The sequence below is a fragment of the Loxodonta africana genome, chromosome 10 (genome assembly GCF_030014295.1).
Source record: "Loxodonta africana isolate mLoxAfr1 chromosome 10, mLoxAfr1.hap2, whole genome shotgun sequence".
Taxonomy (NCBI): Eukaryota; Metazoa; Chordata; class Mammalia; order Proboscidea; family Elephantidae; genus Loxodonta; species Loxodonta africana.
This window is the reverse complement of record NC_087351.1, coordinates 9,673,699-9,687,172: the sequence shown is the minus strand read 5'-3', so window position 1 is coordinate 9,687,172 and position 13,474 is coordinate 9,673,699.

Here is a 13,474-nt window from a genome sequence, read left to right as displayed (position 1 = left end):
CAGGGAACTTCCAGAAATTCAAGCCAGGTTCAGAAGAGGGTGTGGAACAAGAGATGTCATTGCTGATATCAGATGGATTGTGACTGAAAGCAAAGAATACCAGAAAGCAGTTTACTTGTGTTTTATTGATTCTGCTAAGTCTGTGTTATGACTGTGTGGATCATAACAAATTAGGGATAACATTGTGAAGAGTGAGAATTCCAGAACACTTAATCGTGTTCATGAGGAACCTGTACATAGATCAAGAGGCAATTGTTTGAACAGAACAAGGGGAAACTGTGGTTTAAAGTCAGGAAAGGTATGCTTCAGGGTTGTATCCTTTCACCACACTTATTCAATCTGTATGTTGAGCAAATAACCCAAGAAGCCGGAGTATACAAAGAACAACAAGGCATCAGGATTGGAGGAAGACTCATTAACAACCCGCATTACGCAAAGGACACAACCTTGCTTGCTGAAAGTGAAAAGGACTTGAAGCACTTACTGATGAAGATCAAAGACCACAGACTTCAGTATGTAATACAACGCAAAAAAAGAAAACAAAAATCCTCACAACTGGACCAATAAGCAACATCATGAAAAATGGAGAAAAGATTGAAGTTGTCAAGGATTTCATTTTGAAGTTGTCAAAGATTTCATTTTACTTGGATCCACAATCAACACCCATGGAAGCAGCACTCAAGAAATCAAAAGACGCATTGCATTGGGCAAATATGCTGCAAAAGACCTCTTTCAAGTGTTAAAAAGCAAAGATGTCACCTTGAAGGCTAAGGTGTGCCTAACCCAAGCCATGGTGTTGCAATTGCCTCATATACCTTTGAACACTGGACTTCTTTAGGGAGACTAAAGAAGAATGGACTCCTTTGAATTATGGTGTTGGTGAAGAATATTGAATATACTATGGAATGCTCAGAGAGTGAACAAATCTATCTTGGAAGAAGTACAACTAGAATGCTCCTTAGAGGCAAAGACGGCAAGACTATGTCTCATATACTTTGAACATGTAGTCAGGAGGGATCAGTCACTGGAGAAGAACATAATGGTTGAAAAAGTACAGGGTCAGTGGAAAAGAGGAAGACCCTCAACTAGACGGATCGATACAGTGACTGCAACAACGGGTTCAAGCCCAACAATGATTGTGAGTGTGGCACAGGGCTGGGCAGTGTTTGGTTCTGTTGTTCATAGGGTCGCTATGAGTTGGAACTGACTTGAGGGCACCTAACAACAATATCATTACTATAGGGAGCTCTGGTGGTACAGTGGTTAAGCACTAGGCTGCTAACTGAAAAGTCTATGGTTTAAATCCACCAGGTGTTTCAAGCAACAAAGATGTGGCAGTCTGCTTCCTTAAAGATTAAAGCCTTGTAAAGCCCTATAGGGTAGTTTTACTCTGTCCTATAGGATTGCTGGAAACACTGGTGGTATAGTGGTTAAAAGTTACTGCTGCCAGACTAAAAGGTCGGCAGTTTGAATCCACCAGGCACTCCTTGGAAACCATATAGGGCAGTTCTCTGTGTCTTTAAGGGTCTCTATGAATCGGAATTTATTTGACAGCATCAGGGTTTTTTTGTTTTTTTTTTAATAGGGTTACTACGAATTAGAGTCCACTCAATGGCAATGGGTTTGGTTTTTTGGGGGGTTATCATTATTGTTGTCCTTTTTTATTACTATTTTCAGTTACATCTATAACCAAATAAAGCTTAGATTCACTGATCTAGAGCTTGGTGAATAGAAATGTTAATAACAGATTTCTCCATTTAGCAATTTACCAAATTAGCCTGGTAGTGATGAGGGCAAAAACAGCCACACCCTACACTTATACAGTGATTTAGAGTTTTCCAAGTCCTTTCGTATACGTTATCTTCAAACTGATCCTCACAGTCACTGTGAGATGGAGGTTACCTCCATTCTACAGATGAGCTAATTTGGTTCCTGGAGACTAAGTGACTTGCCTAAGGTCGCACAGGGAGCTGATGGCAAAGCCCAGGTCTCTCCAGTTCCTACGCCGATGTGCTTTCCCTTACACTATGCTGCCTTCCACATGCAAGAGATAAGCAGTCTTATAATTAGACTATTGGCTGCATATTATAAACAGTGTAACCAATTTATCTGGGAAAAGCCGAGGGATTTAAAAAGAGCGCTGCAGGTCCCTGAAGCAGCATCGAGTGGACCTGTACGTGACTGCCATTCAATTACTGCTCATGTTTGCTCTCCTATTGCTTGTTAGCTGTAGATTCCACAGGACGCTGCACACTGAGCCAGCTGAACTGAGACTGCTGCCGGGAGGGCTTTAGGAAATACATGTTTAGAGGAGGCATTCTAAAAATTAGTCAAAAATGGGGGACAAGATGACAAGTTGTAAAGTCAGAGGGTTGAACACATCTTTATATCCTAAGTATTCAGCAGTATTAGGACTTGCACAGATTGCTTTCGCCCAGCCCCCACCTTGGATCCCCTGAGCAGGTTAATGTGTTTGGCTGCTAACTGGAAGCTTGGAGGTGTGAATCTACCCATAGATGCCTCAGAAGACAGTCCTGGCAAGCTGCTTCCAAACAATCAGCCATTAAAAAGCCTGTGGAGCACAGTTCTATGCTGGCATACCTGGGATTGTCACAAGTCAGAACCAACTTGACGGAAACATTTTTTTTTAGTCCCCATCCTGACCTCCAGGATAGTTCTGGAACCCTGCTGCTGCCTGAAGGATTTACTCACTGTTCCCTCAAGACCCTCAATATTTCCGCTGAGCTATTTTGCTTATATTTAACGGTCAGGATGTATTCTCTAGTCCACCCACTGTTTGAATACTACCGTCTCTCAGATCCACCTCAAATTTTACCTCCCCAGCTAGAGCCCATGTTTATAACTCCTGCGTTTGAACTGCTGGGCAACTACCCTTCTAAATTACTTAATTTGGATTTAGCTTTAACTACTGTACATTATTCTTTTCATACACGTGTACCATGTCCTCCCCACAGAGCTATTTTTTCTTGAGGGGCAGGAATACCTTTTCTTCTTTGTATTCCTCACAGAACTTAGCATTAGACCTTCTTAACTGCTACAGCCACAGCAGACACTCAATTATCAATTGATTGCATTAAAATATTGACTTATACATGCATATCAGCTATGTGTCTGATTCAGCTTTGTAGATGAAACTGGAAAAAATAAGAAATAAATCAGCAAAAAAGAAAGAAAGCTCATATAACAGGATGGTATTTTTCCTTCCAAAGTCTCACTGAATCGGCTGGGAGCCAAGTATGAATCCTGTTTCTTTTTGCAGGAACTATAAAGGGGCTGTGTGAGACACTAGGTGGCTGTGTGAGATACTAGGGGGCTATGTGAGACACTAGGGGGCTGTGTGAGACACTAGGGGGCTGTGTGAGACACTAGGGGGCTGTGTGAGGTGCTAGGGGGCTGTGTGAGATACTAGGGGGCTATGTGAGACACTGGGGGCTGTGTGAGACACTAGGTGGCTGTGTGAGGTACTAGGGGGCTATGTGAGACACTAGGGAGCTGTGTGAGACATTAGGGGGCTGTGTGAGATACTAGGGGGCTGTGTGAGATACTAGGGGGCTGTGTGAGATACTAGGGGGCTGTGTGAGATACTAGATGGCTGTGTGAGATAGTAGGGGGCTGTGTGAGATAGTAGGGGGCTGTGTGAGACACTAGGGGGCTGTGTGAGACACTAGGGGGCTGTGTGAGACACTAGATGGCTGTTTGGTGCTGTTATCTAATAGAATACCACCAACAAAATGATAAACTTGTTTATAACCCACACACCCCAGGGTATCAGTTAAAGGGCAAGCTAAACAAAAGAGACGAAAGGAAATTTGACTGTTACTCTTCCCTTTCAGATGCCTCTTCTGGGAAGTAATTCCTGCTGGATAGTTTCAGGTGAGAAAGCAGAGGGAGGGGAGTCCCAACAGAGGTTCGCCTAGCTGGCAGTGGGAAGGAGGCATTACCATGGTCCTCATAAAGATGAAGTGATAGGAGATGAGCTCTTATATGCTGGTGGGAGGGGGGATACTCAACAATGAAAGGAAGCCGGGGCTGGGTAATGCTTGTCCTTCGTACTGAGTGAAGGGATGCTTCCTCTCCCTAGGACATTTGAACCCTGACTCTTATATTATCATAGATCTCACTCTTGGAGCCGTATCTGGGGCTTCAAACTGTCTGAATTGGTTTACCCTTCCATTCGATTGTATCCACTTCGTTGGTAGGGAAAATATTTCCTATGTATCAGTTTTTGCCTAGCCTGGATCAGTTAGCTCTGTTCATACATATAATAGGCAGTCAATGAATATCTCTGGGAAATGCTATAGCTTTAATTGACATGACTGTAATCCCTCAAAAGTTTGGTTGTTTGAAGTCCTATCTCTACGTTAAAGTGGTTGAATCTAAATGAACTCATCAACATGAGAGATATCCTTCCAAACCTCTGAGCAAGATTCCCTTTTGTAGCTATCCTACCCATCCTCCCTCAGTTTTGTGACACTACAAATGGTCCTCACTCTATAACCCACCGTGAAATCTCACACCCAGGGGCTCCCATACCTGCATGCTCTTCTTATAGATAACCCTAACTCTAGCATTGTTTGGCTCACAGATAGGTCTCGGTCACAGTTAATTTTTGGAATAAAGGCAGCCTCTGGGCCTCTGGAAAGACAGCAAGAGAGACAATGATCTGGCTCAGGGCTCTCCTGTTTTTCTGAAGTAGGAAATTGCTTTTAATATTTAAAACTTCTTAATTCCTGGAGATGTATTTTTAGACTGATGTAGTTTAAAATCTACAAAACTAGGGGAATGACTTTGGAATGACTAGAACTTGGATGAGTTAATTTTTTTTTTTTTACTCAGAACACTCAAAAAAATAAATCATTAAAAAAAATTGTAGAGGCGGGGCCAAGATGGCGGACTAGGTGGATGCTACCTCGGATCCCTCTTGCAACAAAGACTCGGAAAAACAAGTGAATCGATCACATACATAACAATCTACGAACCCTGAACAACAACCACAGATTTAGAGACGGAGAATGAACAAATACGGGGAGGCAGCGATTGTTTTCAGAGCCTGGAGCCAGTGTACCAGTCAGGTGACCTTTGGCGCCCGATTTGGGGCAGAGCCCAGGGGGGCAGGCGGCACAAACAAGGGGCCCAGCCCTGGCCCCCGAACTCATTCCGGGAGGGGGCCCAGCCGGTTCGCGAGGGAGGCGTGGTGACGCAGCCGGTGGGAGAAGTCCCTGGGAGGCAGTGACTGGTCTTGGAGCGGGGAGAGCAGCGCCCCAGCCGGGGAGCCGTCCCGCCGGGATTTTGGCGGGGAGCGGGCACGGAATAAGCATGGGGAGCAGCCCCACTCCCCTGAACTGACCCCGCGGGGCCCAGCCAGTTCACGTGGGTGGCATGGCGACGCAGCCGGTGGGAGAAGTCCCCGGGAGACAGTGACGGGTCTTGAAGTGGGGAGAGCAGCGTCCCAGCCGGAGAACCGTCCCGCCGGAATTTTGACTGGGCCCAGGCATGGCATACGCACGGCGAGCTGCTCCATCCTCCTGAAATAGCCCCGGGGTGGGCCCAACCTGTTCGCGTGGGCGGCGTGGTGACGCGGCCGGTGGGGGAGGTCCCCGGGGGGCAGCGACTGGTCTTGGAGCGGGGAGAGCGGCGTCCCAGCCGGGACGCGCGGTGGCGGCGCAGGCGCGGGGAGCTGCTCCACTCGCCTGAGCTGACCCCAGGGGTGAGCCCAGCCGATTTGCGGGGGCGGCGCAGCAACGCGGCTGGTGGGACGGGGAGTTCCCGGGAGGCAGCGACTGATTTTGGAGTCGGGAGTGCACCGTCCCAGTAGGGGAACCTTGACGCTGGACGTGGGGATGGCAGCGGAGGATCTGACCGTGACTCCAGCAGGCCAGACCCCCTGGGGGCAATCTCCACACAGCCAGCACACATAGGCGACGTGCCCCGTGAAAATCTCAGATATAACAGTAATTCCAAGCAAGACAAGCAACTCTGGCTATACTCTGAGGTGCTACTCTCCTATCTCTCTGATCCCTCCCCCACCCTCCCCAGGCGGCTTCATTAACATCCGAATAGCCTGAGCCAGAGGGAGAACTCTGATAGGGATCTGACTGCATTTTTTTTTAGCGGATTTTCTGGAAAAACTAGTTTCCCAGTGATGGCTCGGAGACAGCAGTCCATATCAAACCACATAAAGAAGCAGACCATGACAGCTTCTCCAACCCCCCAAACAAAAGAATCAGAATCTTTCCCAAATGAAGATACAATCCTAGAATTATCAGATACAGAATATAAAAAACTAATTTACAGAATGCTTCAAGACATCACAAACGAAATAAGGCGAACTGCAGAAAAAGCCAAGGAACACACCGATAAAACTGTTGAAGAACTCAAAAAGATTATTCAAGAACATAGTGGAAAAATTAATAAGTTGCAAGAATCCATAGAGAGACAGCATGTAGAAATCCAAAAGATTAACAATAAAATTACAGAATTAGACAACGCAATAGGAAGTCAGAGGAGCAGACTCGAGCAATTAGAATGTAGACTGGGACATCTGGAGGACCAGGGAATCAGCACCAACATAGCTGAAAAAAAATCAGATAAAAGAATTAAAAAAAATGAAGAAACCCTAAGAATCATGTGGGACTCTATCAAGAAGGATAACTTGCGGGTGATTGGAGTCCCAGAACAGGGAGGGGGGACAGAAAACACAGAGAAAATAGTTGAAGAACTCCTGACAGAAAACTTCCCTGACATCATGAAAGATGAAAGGGTATCTTATCCAAGATGCTCATCGAACCCCATTTAAGATTGATCCAAAAAGAAAAACACCAAGACATATTATCATCAAACTCGCCAAAACCAAAGGTAAACAGAAAATTTTAAAAGCAGCCAGGGAGAAAAGAAAGGTTTCCTTCAAGGGAGAATCAATAAGAATACGTTCAGACTACTCAGCAGAAACCATGCAGGCAAGAAGGGAATGGAACGACATATACAGAACACTGAAGGAGAAAAACTGCCAGCCAAGGATCATATATCCAGCAAAACTCTCTCTGAAATATGAAGGCGAAATTAAGATATTTACAGATAAACACAAGTTTAGAGAATTTGCAAAAACCAAACCAAAGCTACAAGAAATACAAAAGGATATTGTTTGGTCAGAAAATCAATAATATCAGATACCAGCACAATACAAGATCACAAAACAGAGCGTCCTGATATCAACTCAAATAGGGAAATCACAAAAACAAACAAATTAAGATTAATTAAAAAAAAAATAATACACATAACAGGGAATCATGGAAGTCAATAGGTAAAAGATCACAATAATCAAAAAGAGGGACTAAATACAGGAGGCATTGAACTGCCAGATGGAGAGTGATACAAGGCGATATTGAAGGATACAAGTTAGGTTTTTACTTAGAAAAATAGGGGTGAATAATAAGGTAACCACAAAAAGGTATAACAACTCCATAACTCAAAATAAAAGCCAAGAAAAACGTAACGACTCAACTAACATAAAGTCAAACACTATGAAAATGAGGATCTCACAATTTACCAAGAAAAACGTCTTAGCACAAAAAAGTATGTGGAAAAATGAAATGGCCAACAACACACATGAAAAGGCATCAAAATGACAGCACTAAAAACTTATTTATCTATACGCTGAATGTAAATGGACTAAATGCACCAATAAAGAGACAGAGAGTCACGGACTGGATAAAGAAACACGAGCCATCTATATGCTGCCTACAAGAGACACACCTTAGACTTAGAGACACAAACAAACTAAAACTCAAAGGATGGAAAAAAAATATCAAGCAAACAATAAGCAAAAAAGAAGAGGAGTAGCAATATTAATTTCTGACAAAATAGACTTTAGACTTAAATCCACCACAAAGGATAAAGAAGGACACTATATAATGATAAAAGGGACAATTGATCAGGAAGACATAACCATATTAAATATTTATGCACCCAATGACAGGGCTGCAAGATACATAAATCAAATTTTAACAGAATTGAAAAGTGAGATAGACACCTCCACAATTATAGTAGGAGACTTCAACACACCACTTTCGGAGAAGGGCAGGACATCCAGTAAGAAGCTCAATAGAGACACCGAAGACCTACTTACAACGATCAACCAACTTGACCTCATTGACTTATACAGAACTCTCCACCCAACTGCTGCGAAGTATACTTTTTTTTCTAGCGCACATGGAACATTCTCTAGAATAGACCACATATTAGGTCATAAAACAAACCTTTGCAGAGTCCAAAACATCGAAATATTACAAAGCATCTTCTCAGACCACAAGGCAATAAAACCAGAAATCAATAACAGAAAAACGAGGGAAAAGAAATCAAATACTTGGAAACTGAACAATACCCTCCTGAAAAAAGACTGGGTTATAGAAGACATCAAGGAGGGAATAAGGAAATTCATAGAATGCATCTAGAATGAAAATACTTCCTATCAAAACCTCTGGGACACAGCAAAAGCAGTGCTCAGAGGCCAATTTATATCGATAAATGCACACATACAAAAAGAAGAAAGAGCCAAAAGCAGAGAACTGTCCCTATAACTTGAACAAATAGAAAGTGAGCAACAAAAGAATCCATCAGGCACCAGAAGAAAACAAATAATAAAAATTAGAGCTGAACTAAATGATCCAAATTCCAATGTCATATTTTAAGGGGATAGAGAAACAAATCACCAATTTCATATGGAAGGGAAAGAAGCCCCGGATAAGCAAAGCATTACTGAAAAAGAAGAAGTGGGAGGCCTCACTCTACCTGATTTCAGAACCTATTATACAGCCACAGTAGGCAAAACAGCCTGGTACTGGTACAAGAACAGGCACATAGACCAATGGAACAGAATTGAGAATCCAGATATAAATCCATCCACGTATGAGCAGCTGATATTTGACAAAGGACCAGTGTCAGTTAATTGGGGAAAAGATAGTCTTTTTAACAAATGGTGCTGGCATAACTGGATATCCATTTGCAAAAAAATGAAACAGGACCCATACCTCACACCATGCACAAAAACTAACTCCAAGAGGATCAAAGACCTAAACATAAAGACTGTGTTTTCCAGGAATTCATCCATTTCTTCTAGGTTTGCAAATTTGTTAGAGTACAATTTTTCTAGACTAAAATGATAAAGATCATGGAAGAAAAAATAGGGACAACCCTAGGAGCCCTAATACAAGGCATAAACAGAATACAAAACATTACCAAAAATGATGAAGAGAAACCCGATAACTGGGAGCTCCTAAAAATCAAACACCTATGCTCATCTAAAGACTTCACCAAAAGAATAAAAAGACCACCTACAGACTGGGAAAGAATTTTCAGCTATGACATCTCAGACCAGCGCCTGATCTCTAAGATCTACATGATTCTGTCAAAACTCAACCACAAAAAGACAAACAACCCAATCAAGAAGTGGGCAAAGGATATGAACACGCACTTCACTAAAGAAGATACTCAGGCAGCCAACAGATACATGAGAAAATGCTCTCAATCATTAGCCATTAGAGAAATTCAAATTAAAACTATGATGAGATTCCATCTCACACCAACAAGGCTGGCATTAACCCAAAAAACACAAAATAATAAATGTTGGAGAGGCTGCGGAGAGATTGGAACTCTTATACACTGCTGGTGGGAATGTAAAATGGTACAACCACTTTGGAAATCTATCTGGCGTTATCTTAAACAGTTAGAAATAGAACTACCATACAGCCCAGAAATCCCACTCCTCGGAACATACCCTAGAGATACAAGAGCCTTCACACAAACAGGTATATGCACACCCATGTTTATTGCAGCTCTGTTTACAATAGCAAAAAGCTGGAAGCAACCAAGGTGTCCATCAATGGATGAATGGGTAAATAAAGAACAGTGACGAATCTGTGAAACATTTCATAACATGGAGGAACCTGGAAGGCATTATGCTGAGCGAAATTAGTCAGAGGCAAAAGGACAAATATTGTATAAGACCACTATTATAAGATCTTGAGAAATAGTAAAAACTGAGAAGAACCCATACTTTTGTGGTTACAAAGGGGGGAGGGAGGGAGGGGGGGAGAGGGTTTTTTATTGATTAATCAGTAGATAAGAACTGCTTTGGGTGAAGGGAAAGACAACACTCAATACATGGAAGGTCAGCTCAATTGGACTGGACCAAAAGCAAAGAAGTTTCCGGGATAAAATGAATGCTTCAAAGGTCAGCGGAGCAGGGGCGGGGGTCTGGGGAACATGGTTTGAGGGGACTTCTAAGTCAATTGGCAAAATAATTCTATTATGAAAACATTCTGCATCCCATTTTGAAATGTGGCGTCTGGGGTCTTAAATGCTAACAAGTGGCCATCTAAGATGCATCAATTGGTCTCAACCCACCTGGAGCAAAGGAAAATGAAGAACACCAAGGCCACACGACAACTAAGAGCCCAAGAGACAGAACAGGCCACATGAACCAGAGACCTACATCATCCTGAGACCAGAAGAACTAGTTGGTGCCCGGCCACAATCGATGTCTGCCCTGACAGGGAGCACAGCAGAGAACTCCTGAGGGAACAGGAGATCAGTGGGATGCAGACCCCAAATTCTCATAAAAAGACCATACTTAATGGTCTGACTGAGACTAGAGGAATCTCGGCGGCCATGCTCCCCAGACCTTGTGTTGGCACAGAACAGGAACCATCCCCGAAGACAACTCATCAGACATGAAAGGGACTGGTCAGCGGGTGGGAGAGAGATGCTGATGAAGAGTGAGCTAATTATATCAGGTGGACACTTGAGAGTGTGTTGGCATCTCTTGTCTGGAGGGGGGATGGGAGGATAGAGAGAGAGGGAAGCCGGCAAAATTGTCACGAAAGGAAAGACTGAAAGGGCTGACTCATTAGGGGAAGAGCAAGTGGGAGTACGGAGAAAGATGTATGTAAACTTATATGTGACAGACTGATTGGATTTGTAAACGTTCACTTGAAGCTTAATAAAAGTTAATAAAAAAAATTGTAAAGAATATATATGTATGTATATTTTAATTTGAAGTTGCCCCTAATGATTTAACTTAGCTGGAGGGAACATGAAGTCTTTCCATCAATTGCAGGTTGTTCAGTCAGGGAAGGTAAAAGGCACACTCACAGAAAGAACAAAGCCTGGTGTCCACTGGAAGTGACGGTTTTTCCTAAAATGAAGTTTCAGCCGAAACATAAGAAGTTAGCTAGAGGCGATGATTCCAGAAGCTTTTGAAGAAGGCATCAGAGAGGAGGGACAGAGATGCAAATTCCAAGCTGCCTGTACAGCTCCAACCCAGCAGAGATCTAGAGGGAAGAGAAGCTAAGTCCTCAAGATTTCAGTACCTATTTTTTTTTTATCCATCAAGGGGGGAGGGGGGAGTAGGAAGGAAAAATAGAGGGAGTCCAGTTTGGTAAGAAGTCTCAGGGAGTTCCAAAAAGTTTGCACTCATTTACTAACCTAAAGGTTGACGGTTGGACCCACGGGGACTGCAGAATACAGGCATGGGGATTTGTTTCCTTTAAGATTACAGCCAAGAAAACCCTATGGAACAGCTCCATGCTGTAACACATGGGGTCGCCATGAGTCAGAATTGACCTGATGGCGTGGGGTTTGGATTTTGGGGTTTAATTTAGTGCACACTTTGAGCTACGATGACCAGAAATAGTTTATCCACCTGCATCTTGTGTGCTAAAGCCCAGAGGAGTGCTCTCCCTCGTCCTCGGTCCTCGTCCTCTTCCCCCACAGTCACTGTCTTCCTCAGATTAGTTAAGTCCTCCAACCAGGTTACCCACCACTCCCTGGTTTTCGGAGCTCCCAGCCATTGAATGTTTTCTAAGGAATTCCTTTTAGGAGTGGACAGACTGCGAAGTAAATAAAAACACTCCATGTCCCACTCTCACTCTTTACATCCTTGAAATAAACACACTGTTCTTTTTCTTTTTAAGGATTTTACTGCGAACCAGTACAGGAAAACAGCTAAGGGAGTAACAAAAATAAACACACTGGCAAAGTTAATGGTTCAAGAAGTCTTCAAGTTTTTGCTGCCTTTGTCCCTGTTCTGAAGTAACACGCGGAGGGAGTAGCCAGCTTTGGGCCATCAGATACACACTGATTTGCCTTGAGATGTACTTCCCATTAACCCTTACCTGCTAGACAGATGGTTCTCAACCAGTGTCACCAATGACTTTAACTGCTTACCATCAATCTTATGTCCACCAGCAAAGTGGCCTCATCTGCTGCTTATTAGCTGTCTGGGACCTTCTGCTTTGCCAGGGTTGCCAGACAAGGATCCAGGCATATGCTGGAGTGAACGATTAGAGTCCTATCTAGAACGTGAAGGTCCAAGGGAGGCTGGAAGTGAACCTATTCAGAAAAGAAAGGAATCAGCGATTCTTCCATTTTTCCTTCCCCTGGACTCTCACCTACTTCTGGGTCACCCTTGGAAAAATAGCCACCTGCAATTGCCCATGAATGTGTCATCCTACATTCCAGGAACTCTGACCCATGCTTCTGTTCAGCTGCTATTTCCTTTGGGCCCTTAAAAATGTCACAACCCTTGAGCCCAGTTTTGTTTCCACATTAAATGACTTGCAGGTGTTGTGACTCTTGATCTTCCTTGCTGAGAAAAAAATTGTGTAGCTCCACCAGTGATTAAGCCAATACTAACAGCTAGCACTTCTTGAGGAGTCCTGGTGGTCCAGTGATTAAGCACTCTGGCTGCTAATTGAAAGGTTGGCGGCTGGAACCCACCAGCCACTCCACGGGAGAAAGATGAGGCAGTCTGCTCCCGTAAAGATGACAGCCTTGGAAACCCTATGGGGCAGTTCTACTCTGTTCTATAGGCTAGCTATGAGTCGGAATTGACTCAATGGTAGTAGGTTTTGAGCACTTACTGAGCATTTAATATGTACCAGTCATTCTGATAAGCATTTTGTCCATAATTATGCAATGAAGCCAGTTCTGTCATCAGCTCCATGTTGCAAAGGTCAGAAAGGTTATGTAGTTGCCTGAGGGCAGCTGATAATTGTCCCAAACAGGATTTAAGTATAGGAAGGCTGAGCCCGCAGCTGTGCCTGTGGGACACTACACTCCTGCCCTTCCCTATGTTCTGCACAGTTTCCTCTGCTGAGTTTCAGGTCGCCCCACACTGTCCAGCACTGCTCCCCCAATCCTAGGACCTTCGAGCTCTAGCCCTGGCTCCGTTGTCTCCATTTCCCTTATTTTTCCTGGAACATATTCACTGTGTGGCTGTTTTTGTTGGCTTCAGAGTCTCCTATTGTTGTAAGTCAATATCTGACTCAAATATGACACTTCAGTATTTCAAAAAGGGCTTCCATAGCCATCATGTCAGTTTTCCCATCTGTAAAATGGGGTATTATGAAGATGAAAAGACTAAATATATATTAAGCTTTTAGTACAGTGCCAGGCA